Below are 12,124 nucleotides of genomic sequence, written 5' to 3'. Positions count from 1 at the left end.
TTGGACCAACTCTTCATTATCTCTTTTCTATATGATTTCAATAATTTCTTAACAATTTTCCCTGACTCCTGACATATCGCTCTCTAATCTATCCAACACAACACAGTTTATAGGAGAACTCTGATGATATTATTTTGCTCTACAAAACTCTTCAGTAATTTCCTCTTTTTCACAAAGACAATTACAATCTCCTTAACTCATTTCTTAAGATTCCCTAATATGCATTCAACCTAACTTTTTAGGCTTTTCTCCCTCTAGTGTTCCTCTTTTTTGTGTTTTTAAAAAAAATTTTAATTTATTTTTGGCTGTGTTGGGTCTTCGTTGCTGCACGCAGGCTTTCTCTAGTTGTGGCGAGCGGGGGCTACTCTTGGTTGTGGTGCATGAGCTTCTCATTGTGGTGGCTTCTCTTGTTGCAGAGTGTGGGCTGTAGGTGCATGGCTTCAGTAGTTGTGGCACACGGGCTCAGTAGTTGTGGCCCGTGGGCTCTAGAGCACAGGCTCAGTAGTTGTGGCGCACGGGCTTAGTTGCTCCGTGGCATGTGGGATCCTCCCGGACCAGCGCTCGAACCCATGTCCTCTGCATTGGCAGGAGGATTCTCAACCACCACCAGGGAAGTCCTGTAGTCTTCCTCTTTGAAATTTTTAATTTAGCCCAACTTGACTACCTGTGGTCTACCCAGTTGTTCCAGCCAGAAACCTCAAAGTTAATTTTCTCCTTTCTTTCATCTCTGCTCCCCCACCCCACCCCCGTCGCCGCTGCCCTCACCCAATCCAATTCATCAGTTAGGATCCTCACCTTTTTTTTTATGGCCACACCAGGCAAGTCCTCCTCTTCCCATTTTTGTTGCCACCTTGTGAGTCCAGAACAACTTCAATTGTCTTCCAAACCACTCTCCACAAAGGAATTATAATGAGCTTTTAAAACACAAAGAGCACCTTGTTACCACCCTGCTTAAAACTCAAAGTGGCTTAAATCAGATCCTTAACCCTGGCCTTCAAAGCCATGCATGATCTGGCCCATGCTTACCTCTTCATGCTCACTTCCTGCCCCTCTCCTCCCATTTACTCTACTTTAGCCTACCAGTGTCTTATCAGTCCCTTGAACACAGCAGTCCCAGTCCATAGTCTTTGCCCAGGTCCTATATCTGGCTAGAGCAGGAGCTGGCAAACTAGTCTATGGGCCAAATTTGGTCCACTGCCTGCTTTTGTCAATAAAGTTGTATTGGAGCAGTCAATGCAGATTGGGTTAGGTATTGTCAATGGCTGCTTTCATGCTCCAGTAGCAGTGTTGAGTAATTGTAACAGAGAACAAGTGGCCCCCAAAACATGAAATATTTATTCTTTGTCCATTATAAAATGTTTGTTGACCTCCAGGCTAAAATATTCATGCCCCTTCTCCTTGCAGAGCTAGTCTTTTCTCATTGTACTGCTCTCAGGTCAAATGTCTCTACCTCAGAAAGGCTTTCCTGATCACCATATCTAAGCAGGTTACTTCCTAAATTTTCTATCATTGTACCAAATTTGTGATTCCATTACATTCACCACAAGTTGTGTTTAACTATTGTTTGTTGACCTGTGACTATATTTTTAATTGAAATATACATTTCTTAAGGGCAGGGAACATGTCAGTTTTGTTCTTCACTTTATACTCAGTTCCTGAAATAATACCCGATCATAGCAGGTAATAAATGTTATCTGAACAAATGAGTGAACCTGTCCTATGTCCCACCTCCAATTTAAAAAATAAGTTCCCTTTTGCTTGGTGAATATTCTGAGATCTTTTAAGCAGCCCCTTTCCCAGTTTATCTTTCACTGAGAATGCCCTTCCTCTGTACTGCCCTTATGGGGCCCTCTTTGTAGTTTAATCTGCTCTCATGGGTGGGATCAGGCAATAGTCCTTAAGTCTTTATTTTGTCTTGAGGTGTTGGGACAATGCATTTACCTGAGGAGAATAACGTGGAGGTCCAGAGAAACACTTCCCTTATTAAAAAGTTACATCAAAATGAAAATAGAGAAACTGTTTTAAAAAAGGAAAACTATGAAGAATCATTAATTACTCAAAGCCATGTGGTAAGATCCAACCATATCTGCTTAGAGATAATTTTCTTATTTAAAAGTACAGGGGCTTCCCTGGTGGCGCAGTGGTTGAGAGTCCGCCTGCCGATGCAGGGGACACGGGTTCGTGCCCTGGTCCGGGAAGATCCCACATGCCGTGGAGCAGCTGGGCCCGTGAGCCATGGCCGCTGAGCCTGCGCATCCGGAGCCTGTGCTCCGCAATGGGAGAGGCCACAACAGTGAGAGGCCCTGATACTGCAAAAAAAAAAAAAAAGTACAGAAACGTCTAATCTTTAAAACCTTAAGAAATTCATGTATAAATAGATACCCTAGTATATGTAAATTACCTAATATAATATGTCCTTAGTAGTGAAACTCCATCATCTGTATTGCTTGAGCTTCGATCATAGCATTAAGATAGAAAAAGAAACAAACTTTACCATTGATTACAAATTTTATCAGAACAGTTTCATAGGAAGACTCCAGAGATGTTTTATTGCTCTGTAATCATATGTCCTTATTTACAGTGATAGTTTTGATGTGTTAAGAACCATGCATAAGGCTAATTAATTAATTAATTGGTGGGAAAATCTTAGAGCCAAGCTCCAAGATTGTTTTTAGTAGATTTGTCTGAAAGGAATGATGAGTAAGGAACACATGAAGGACAGTATCCCAAGATATCCTGGTGAAGTAACCGGTGAAAACTTCAATAAAAAGGGGAACTGAGAGACAGAGAGGCATGGTTAACATTTTTAGTGGGAAAGAGTTTTGCCCGAGACCTTGGGTCTGGTTCAAAAGCTGAGAGAAACCCTGGGAGACTTTACTACACTTTGACAATGATTTTCATAGCCTGGAACAGAATTTAAAAGAAATCATAAGCTCTTGTCTGAGCAAATATCTAGCACTATATGGCTGTCATCATCTGTGAAGTTTAAGGGAAATCTGAAGCCACTAATGCCTAAACCATGGAGAGGTCTGATATGTCATCCTCAGTGCTTACTCTATAAACAGAAAGTAAAAAGGCCAGCAGCCTTCTACTCTGCTTGTCTTGTACTGGCCATGAGTCATTGTTAGTGCTATGTAAAAATCGGTCATAAAGCTATCCCAGTAACAGATATAATTACTTGGATTAAGAATTAAATATAAAATAATAATTTATTATTCTACATCTCTGTCAGTCGCAAGAAGAATCAATAGAATTATGGGTCAATGGATTTTTAATTATAAGGAAGTAACTTAACTAGAGGTCCAGTGATTTATCTTCCTTTCTTTTACCCAACTGAATTCAAGAGATTTGGGACTGATTCTTCCAAAATTAGCAAATAGCATTACCAGTAACTAGGAATTCAGAGAAACCTTTAAAAATTTATTGCCAGTCTCTTTTCCATTTACTTCATTTTGGATTCCCCATCATCTTTCTAGGGTAAGTTATCAGTTAGAAGAAGCTTCGTGAAAGGAAAGGAAGTCCAGTTATTTCTTTTTTTAAAAATTTGTTCCAGTGGCAGACTGCAACTTTGTTCTACCAACATTTCTTTTTTTAAAAAATTAATTAATTAATTTTTAGCTGCGTTGGGTCTTTGTTGCTGCGCACAGGCTTTTCTCTAGTTGCGGCAAGCAGGGGCTACTCTTCGGCTTCTCATTGTTGTGGCTTCTCTTGTTGCGGAGCATGGGCTTCAGTAGTTGTGGCACGTGGGCTCATTAGTTGTGGCTCACAGGCTCTAGAGTGCAGGCTCAGTAGTTGTGGAGCACGGGCTTAGTTGCTCCGTGGCATGTGGGATCTTCCCAGACCAGGGCTCGAACCCGTGTCCCCTGCATGGGCAGGCGGATTCTTAACCATTGTGCCACCAGGGAAGTCCCTACCAACATTTCTTTAGAATATGCTAAGCACACAAAAGAAAAATAATTTCAATTACTGCATCCATTCTAGTGTAATGGGATTTTGCTACTTTAATCTATACAGTGCATAGCTGTTTTAAAACTTTGAGATTCATAGGTGATTACACGTACTTAGAATCATTTAGAGGCTATAAGAACATAGATAATGGAATGAAATGCAGATATCGCAGTAAGATGGACCTGGTTTATCGTCTGTTTTTTATCGTATGCTAGCTGTTTGACCTTAAGCATATAACTTAGACATCTTATTCTGTATGTGTGTGTGTGTGTGTGTGTGTGTGTTTAATATTCCTATATCATAAGGTTTCTGTGACGACAACATGAAATCACATTGTAAAACACATAGCATAGTACCTGGGAACTGGTAGACGGTAAATTGCAATCATGGTTATATCATTATTACTCTAAATGTAGAATTTGAGTGTTCCAGGGGAAATGCAATATTCACTGGGAGACATATCTTGGTATGGAGAATATTTCCAGGGAGAAGTTAGCTCTGTATACGTAAGTGAAATTAGCTTACTCAACACTTAGTTTCTGTAAATGAAACCGTAGCCAATGTATCTTTACTTTTCTTATTAGGTATCTAAGCTTGCAGCACTGGCCTGTATTTTATGAATGCAGGCTTCATGAGTTTAGGTATCAGAATTAAGGCACAGCTCACTTTAAACAAACTGGGATTTAAGATAACCTTGAGAGTGAGATGAAAGATTTGTTTTAATTTTAGATTCTTGTATTTACAGAAAGCTCCATGATGGGTGTTTTAGTTCAAGCTGCTGTAACAGAACACCACAGACTAGGTGTCTTGTCAACAACAAAAATACATTTCTCATAGTTCTGGAGCCTGGGAAGTTTAAGCTCAAGGTGCCTGCAGATTCAATATCTGGTGAGGGCCCCTTTCTTTGTTCATAGACTATCTTCTCACTCTGTCCTTACAGGTAGAATGAATGAAGAGCTTTCTGGGGTCTTTTTTCATAGGGCACATTTCACATTTGGGTTAGGATTTCAATATATGAATTTTGGGGGGACACGGTCTGTAACAACGGAATTTTAGAATTGAAAGATACCTTAGCAATCATCTTGCCAAACACTTTTTTCAGGTGATGAAACAGACAAGCAAAAAGATGTTTCTATGATCATATAGTCAGTTATCAGCTGAACCAGGATTAGAGCTCAGGACTCCTGACTTCCGATCAGCTCTTCCTGTGCCTGGCTCTGCTTAATTTAGGACAATTTCCTAGGAGGTGTGATACTTGAATTGGTCCAGGTTAGCAGGCTTTTCCAAATGTTTAAAATATGCCTCTATTTACAAAAATTGATACTTGTTATACTTTTGGGGAACATGGACATTGGTGGTGAGGAAGAATGGGTGAGGCAGCATGAACCACCTACACCCCCAGACATATTGAAGATGAATACTGCTCAGGCTTCAGATAACTGCTGGGTTCCTGGGCTGCCACAGGGGAGCAGGTGTGTTGTGTATATACCTTTGGCAAGAGGTGCATTTCTTGAGAAAATAGAGAAGTTTTCCCATAGTGTGTGCAAGAAGAATCCTCTTCCCATTAACAACACAAAATCTTCAGTAAATTCTCACTTCTCATTATTGCATTTGGACCTATTTTTGTTGGTGTGTGTGTGTCGGGGGTGGGGGTAGTCTTATATGTTAAAGTGTTTAATCCTTCATCAAGACGAGCACAAGGCAACAGTAGCAACTGCCCAAAGAGGCTGGGCCATATAAGATTATAAAGAATAGTGAGAATAATGATAGCTATTTTTTATTGAGTGCTTACCAAGTGCCAGATTTGTGCTAAGTGCCTTATTTCATTTAATTATTGCAGTAACCCTCTAATGTGAATACTATTATTATCTGTCTTATTGACAAGGCAACTGAGGCTTTGAGAGATTAATTTGATCTAAGCTCAGAAACAGAGTAGATGCATTTAAGATCATTTTATGCTCTCCGAGGCACCGTCTTCCCAGACTCTGGAACTGCAGCAAAACCTGTACTGTTCATTGTCAGTAATGATGTCTCTCTGCATCAGCATTAGCTCTCATCTCAGAGGGGTGCTGAAGCATAAAGTAGTGATGCACGATGTGAAGCTCGGTGGTTTGACTTTATTTTTCTTCCTGTTTGAAAACTTTTTATTTGCATATTTTAAAAATGGTGCATTCGAAAACTAAAATCATCTGAAGAACACACAAAAAAATGGCACTCTGATGAAACTGCATTTTACAACCTGCCAGACACCTTGAACCAGCTTAATTTTCACTGAAGATTCACCTTGGTTCAACCCAACAGTTTCATCATCAACATCCAAGTACTTTTTCTTCCCTGCCAGCCAGCCAGACCTGCCTGGGAGAGACAGGCTTTCTCTGTCAGTAGTTCTTGATTCTTCGATGTGAAAAAGAGCAACATAGTCATTTAAATCTGATCCAACCCCTGCATCTCACAAACTTAAACAGCTAAGAGTAGTAAAATAAGAGGACAATGCTTGTGGAATGAACAGTGCCTATCGGTGGCACACCTCACTAGCATTCACCTGTTTCCTTCTCCAGTTTGATCTTTTCTTTTGAAGACGGTAGAGCTTTCTCTTACACTTCTGCCTTGAACAACTTTGGCTTATCGAATTTCTCAATCTCAGCTATATCGAGTTTGTCAGACGTGGTTGCAGAGAAAGTGGAGTGAAGCAGGCAAGCCAGCAGAGTCCAGTTCGTGAGTCTTGCCTGACTTTTTTTTTTTTTTTTTTTGCGGTATGCGGACCTCTCACTGTTGTGGCCTCTCCCGTTGCGGAGCACAGGCTCCGGACGCGCAGGCTCAGTGGCCATGGCTCACGGGCCCAGCCGCTCTGCGGCACATGGGCTCCTCCCGGACCGGGGCACGAACCCTCGTCCCCTGCATCGGCAGGTGGACTCGCAACTACTGTGCCACCAGGGAAGCCCTTGCCTGACTTTTAAGCAGTTGCTGTTCAGCTGAACAATTGGAGTGAATAGATGTAAACAATTTTTGGCAGTTTAAGACAGTGAGCTATATTTACTGCCTTCCTTACTATTAAGTACTGACTCTGTTCGTGGGAAAGCAGGTAGGTGTAGCTATAGGATTACCTCAGGGTTTTTTGCTGTTGTTGTTTATTTTTTCTTAACAATTGCACATCTCTTCACCTTCAAATTCACAGTTGGAGTTTTAAACCAACTGACAGTCATAAAGTCAAGAGTATGTACTCTTGTTCTCACCTGGGAGTATGACTAATGGAAACATAGCTAACAAGTTGTCCTCACAGCCCAGCCTCAGCAGCCTACTTGATTTGTCCCAGTTGGACAGGCAGAAGAAATAGAGGAAGGGTTACAATGGCGGCATTAAATTCTAACCTTCTGGGCTTAGATTGGGATCTTTTGTCTCTGACAAAGGTTTATAAAGTTAGTAATTATTAAAACCAAAATAAACCTCTAAATAGCCTTTTCTGTAAAAGGAAAAAACATCTTGGGGCATTGAAAATCCCGCATGAAATGAAGATATTTCTCTTAAAAAGAGCAAGCAATAAGGCCTTTAAACTCTATGCTAAACCAAAGAAAAGAACAAGAAAAGAAATGTTATCTTAATGATTGGTCTGCATTGGAAAATATATACATAATCATAATCATGTAAACTTTTAAAAAAATTTTAACTTCTAGAACAGTGTATTGACAGAATACGGAAGACTAAATCATGGTTACCAAGCGGTATACACGTTATCAATTTTGACGGTACGAAATCAAGAGTAAGGATGACAGAAGTAAAGAGGCGAAGGTGGGGTGAAGGAGAGCTAAAGGGAAGACTAAGAAAGCCAATAGCTTAATATACTAAACGGCAAGTCAAAAATTGCTGTCTATACTGGATGGAACAAGGGATCCAGGTAGAATGCCAAGTTAGCCAGTAAAGAAAAAAGAAAGCCATACAATTTGGGGCAATGACAGAAGGGGAGGCAGGTGGGTGATTGCAGAGTGACATAAATCTTCATCTATCATAGCAGGAAGTTAATGGGAAATGTTGGGAGCTGATAAAACAAAGAGCTCAGGAGCATAGGGCTCAGAGAGATTTCAGGAGTCCAGAAGGAACAGGCGCATTTGGTGGCAGAAAGGATGGGTGGAGGACTGCTGCTTGTAACCAGCATGTACATTTATTATGTTGATAAACAAATATTAAAAGTTAATACTGTAAAAGAAATGTTGTAGGAAAATATTTTTCTGATATATACCTCTAAGACCCACTCACACACCTTTTTTTTTTTGTATAAAGTGCATTGAGAACATTGAGTTATTCAGCTTTTTATGGGTTTATATGGGTTTGGAAAGACAGTGTATTTCTAAGTAGGTGTAGGAAGAACAAGCTTGTCATTTTTTTATTATCATACAAAAATGACCAAGAAAATGCCACTCTGACTATAGATAGGCAGAGGGACAAGCAACAAACAACCCTGAGGGCCACCATATGTAGAGGTGTTGTGATGAGGACTACGAGTGGCTGAGAGTCGGGGTGCAGACAGCTCAGCACAGGCCAGGGAGAACGGGCACCAGGAGTGGGATGCAGATGAGTTAGAACTCAGACAACCCTCCCCAAGGTCCCGGCACCGATGCAACACCAGGAGGCACTTTTCCCTGATAGGGGAGGGAGTTAACCCTGAATTGATTGAGAACACCTGGAATCAATTAAAGAGCGTGTTCTATCATCAGGTGAAATGAGGAATTGAAATAGAGATTGAGTTAAAGAAAATTGCATTCCTTATTCCACCAATGGGAAGCGTCGTACATTCACGCGATGCTAGTTATTTGGCGAGGGAGGAGCTGGGGCTCGGCAGTGTGGCTCCAGGGTACTGCTCGCGACCAAACGCCACACCACGGCACTGGAGAGGACAGAGGCTGATTTGCTTTAAGAATTGTTAACATAGATGGCAGGAAAAGGTAAGTACCTGAAGACAGACGGAAAAGTATTTGGGGAATTTTAAGAGAGGTATCCTGAATTACTTAGAACTGAGAGAATGGGAAGATTTACCTAGAAGATATACCAGTTGAACTTGTGCTTGAAGAAAAGGAAAACCTATTCTAGGTTTTATTATATATATACACACACACACAGAAGCCTGGTGGATGTGTGCTTATGTATCCCATTATTGGGATTAAAAAGAGAAGAATTAAAATTTAAATACAAGTAAGAATCTTTTTTTTTTTTTTGTCTTATTTTTATTGGGCTATAGGGGATGGGTTGGGCAATTTTTCTGCAAGTTATGCCCCACTAGGGAAATGTCCATTCTAATTTTCCTGGGACAGCTTTCAGAGCTTTCTCTTTTTTCTTGGAGCCACTGCTCTTGCTGGCAGCAGCCTCTTCAGGTCCACTGCTGAGTGGCTTCTCCTTGGAAGAGAATTTCCTCTTTTTCTTGAGGACACTCTTGTTTTCTGACTCTTCAGCGTCAATAACCGGTTATGTTATTAGATAATACATGTTCTTCTAAAGAAATTAGTAAGATAGTCCTTACCAGAAATATTTAAAATTGGAAAACTGGAGATGTTCACAGACTACATACATTGGGATCTTTTGTCATTGGCAGCAAATTAGACAACACATTAATAAGTCTTTGAAGCTTCTATAGTCAAAACAACAAACTGAAAGTTTGTTTTGACTTTATTTTATTTTTTATAAATTTATTTATTTTTGGCTGCATTGGGTCTTTGTTGCTGTGCATGGGCTTTCTCTAGTTGCCGTAAGTGGGGGTTACGGGCCCCTAGAGCACAGGCTCTAGGGGCACGGGCATCAGTAGTTGTGGCTCGCGGGCTCTGGAGCACAGGCTCAGTAGTTGTGGCACATGGGCTTAGTTGCTCTGCGGCACGTGGGATCTTCCCAGACCAGGGATGAATCCATTATCTCCTGCATTGGCAGGTAGATTCTTAACCACTGCACCACCAGGGAAGTCCCTGCTTTGACTTTAAACAATCCCTAAAATAGAATTCATGTTCTATGTTTCTGTTTGTGTTATAAAACTTGTGTTTGTCAAATCAGTCTAATTTTTAAAGGGAGAAGAAAATTACTATTTATTTGGTGGTGGGGGGAGAGTTGTTTTTATCCTACTGTTGAGACAACAAAAGATAAAAATACTACTTCTACATTCCATTTGGTGTGGTATCTTCCAATTCACAAAAGAGAGAGATGGGGAAGTTAATGGATGCTGGAGAATAGAGGTTTGCTATACTTCCTTCTGGGCTGCCTCTGCTTGAGGTCTCTGGGTAATTCAATCTAGCAAAATTATGGACTAATGAAGCCTTTCTGTTGTTAGCTCTTAATTGTAGCCTGTACTCTTACTTAGCGTATCTATAGTGATGTCTTCTCTAAGGGTGAAGAGAGGCTGGGTTTATCTGATGCTAAAATTACTAGGTAAAATGTAACAATACTAACCAAACTAGCATATCTAGCCTCGTCTGTTATTTGGATGAATTTACCTTTTAAGCTTTACTCAAGGCTGCCATGTCCTGCCTGCCGTCTGCCGCACACGGTGGGGTGTTACTCTAGGACCTTGCTTCAGACAGGTCTGAACTCAAAGAGGGATAAAAATCCTCAACAGCAACTCTCTGGTAATTAAGCAGCACCCAGCAACAAATGAGCACAGGTCCCTGGCATACCCTCATACTTGCTTTTCACTGAGTACCATGGTTTGTCCAAATACCTCCCATATGACCTGAGAGTAATATAACTTCAGAAGAGAGGAACCTCAGAGGCCTGCTCCACCACCTCTGTGAGACCTGGCAGGCCCAGACAGAGTTTCAAGCTAGGGACCCTCACTTCACCCTCAGCTATGTGGCTGACAGGGTCTTGGTGCTCCAGGCGGGTGTCAGGCTTGTGCCTCTGAGGTGGGAGAGCCAAGTTCAGGACACTGGTCCACCAGAGACCTCCTGGCTCCATGTAATATCAAATGGCAAAAGCTCTCCCAGAGATCTCCATCTCAATGCTAAGACCCAGCTCCACTCAATGACCAGCAAGCTATAGTGCTGGACACCCTATGCCAAACAACCAGCAAGACAGGAACACAACCCCACCCATTAGCAGAGAGGCTGCCTAAAATCATAATAAGGTTAGAGACACACCAGAACACCACCGGATGTAGCCCTGCCCACCAGAACATAGGCACAAGTCCCCTCCACCAGGAAGTCTACACAACCCACTGAACCAACCTTACCCACTGGGGGCAGACACCAAAAAAAATGGGAACTATGAACCTGCAGCCTCTGAAAAGGAGACCCCAAACACAGTAAGTTAAGCAAAATGAGGAGACATAGAAACACACAGCAGATGAAGGAGCAAGGTAAAAACCCACCAGACCAAACAAATGAAGAGGAAATAGGCAGTCTACCTGAAAAAGAATTCAGAGTAATGATAGTAAAGGTGATCCAAATTCTTGGAAATAGAATGGAGAAAATACAAGAAACGTATAACAAGGACCTAGAAGAGCTAATGAGCAAAGAAACAATGATGAACGACACAATAAATGAAATTAAAAATTCTCTAGAAGGAATCAATAGCAGAATAACTGAGGCAGAAGAACGGATAAGTGATGTGGAAGATAAAATAGTGGAAATAACTACCACAGAGCAGAATAAAGAAAAAATAATGAAAAGAATTGAGGACAGTCACAGAGAACTCTGGAACAACATTAAATGCACCAACATTCGAATTATAGGGGTCCCAGAAGAAGAAGAGGAAAAGAAAGGGACTGAGACAATATTTGAAGAGATTATAGTTGAAAACTTCCATAATATGGGAAAGGAAATCGGCAATCAAGTCCAGGAAGTGCAGAGAGTCCAGTACAGGAAAAATCCAAGGAGAAACATGCCAAGACACATATTAATTAAACTATCAAAAACTAAATACAAAGAAAAAATATTAAAAGCAGCAAGGGAAAAATACCAAATAACATACAAGGGAATCCCCATAAGGTTAACAGCTGATCTATCAGCAGAAACTCTGCAAGCCAGAAGGGAGCGGCAGGACATATTTAAAGTGAGGGAAGGGAAAAATCTACAACCAAGATTACTCTACCCAGTAAGGATCTCATTCAGATTTGACCGAGAAATTAAAACCTTTACAGACAAACAAAAGCTAAGAGAATTCAGCACCACCAAACCAGCTTTACAACAGATGCAAAAGGAACTTC

The sequence above is a fragment of the Orcinus orca genome, chromosome 9 (assembly GCF_937001465.1).
Source record: "Orcinus orca chromosome 9, mOrcOrc1.1, whole genome shotgun sequence".
In the NCBI taxonomy this organism is placed as follows: domain Eukaryota; kingdom Metazoa; phylum Chordata; class Mammalia; order Artiodactyla; family Delphinidae; genus Orcinus; species Orcinus orca.
The sequence above is the reverse complement of the archived record's forward strand: the minus strand, read 5'-3'. Positions refer to the sequence as shown.